Raw genomic sequence first — 1,559 nt, 5'->3', positions numbered from 1 at the left:
GGATGCAAATAATGGATGGATGCAATGGAATGGATGCAATGAATAATGGATGCAAATATGAATGCAAGACTGCAGTTATTTATTAGAAATAATAATTCGTTATATTGGTTTACGTATCCATTTAAATCTCATTGTAAAATTACGAGTTCAAAAAGAAAAATAATAATTATTTTTAATTGAAGTTATAGAATAAAGCTTTATATATTGAGACAAAGCATGGAAAAAATACTCTAAATATAAACTTCGAATAAATAGAATATTAGAAATGAATACTAAGATTTTGGTCAGGTTCTATACCGAAATTTGGATTTTATAAATATCAAAAATGAATGTAATTTATATCTTCTGTTTGAGGAAGGGCGTTATTAAATGTTTGTTTAAAGTTGAAAACTCATTAAATAAAAATTTTTATGTACCTTTGTGTGATGCAAGCTATAAATAAAAACTTTTAATATCTTGTTGATATGGTGAACATATTCTTATTAAGTAGAATAACTGATAACACACCATCAGTGCTATGAATAAAACATCTATAGGTCTTTTCTCTTGTAAGCATGTCGTAATAGAACAAATAAAATAAGCACTAGTTTTGATGGCAACTCTGTACAAAATGCCGATTTTGTTAGGATTTTATGTGCAAAGACGTAATAAAATTTATAGTTGAAATTTTGAAAACGAATAATAATTTTTACATGATTATAAATAAAATATAATTTTTCACGCCTTTTGACTGTAAAATAATAAATGCAAAAAATAACGTTGTTGTTAAGAACAATGATGACACGAAATACGAATAATTAACGAAATCATTCGTTGACAGTTAACTGAAAATGTCGTAGGTACACAATGGATGAATTTTTAGTGTTGGCAACCATGCGATTTGAGCTGCTTATTAGTTAAGCGGTTTCAGAAAGGTTGAACTAAATAAGTCAACAGTGTTGTTGTTCCATATGTTATTTTTCAAATAAGCGTTAATTCTTTTGTGATATGCTTACAAAAGAAAAGGCCTTATACATATAAACTTTGAAAAGTGTCAACTTTTTATGATATTTGCAAAGTTTTATAAACGGTATCATTTTAACGATGACAGCTGTTTTAATGAGGCTACTTTTGATATTTTTAGAACAATAATTTAAAGCAGTTTCGACTCTTTATTTATCAAATGGTTTACTAAATTTAAATACGGCCGTACAATCATCGATGCTGTTGAACGCGCTGTGACATCTTTAAGATTTCAAAGGAAGCAGTCGGTTTCAATGAGTTGGGATTCACCATATTTGGCCACTAGAAGTTACAACCAGATCATAGACCTCAAATAATTTAAGATGAATATTAAATGATTCTACAAAATAGGTATCAGCATGTTAGAGAAGTGCTAGAGTTATTGTATTACATTTGAATATAACTATGTAGATTAATAAAGTCAAAGTTTCCAGAAAATTGGCATTTTATTTATTATCCTACTGACATATCAGCCAACATATTAAAGTATAGTTAGTTCCTGAATGATTACTATAGTGACTGGTAATAGGTTGTATAAAACAAATTGTTCCTACATT

This window comes from Teleopsis dalmanni, chromosome 1 (assembly GCF_002237135.1).
Source record: "Teleopsis dalmanni isolate 2A chromosome 1, ASM223713v2, whole genome shotgun sequence".
In the NCBI taxonomy this organism is placed as follows: domain Eukaryota; kingdom Metazoa; phylum Arthropoda; class Insecta; order Diptera; family Diopsidae; genus Teleopsis; species Teleopsis dalmanni.
This window is presented reverse-complemented; position numbering follows the sequence as displayed.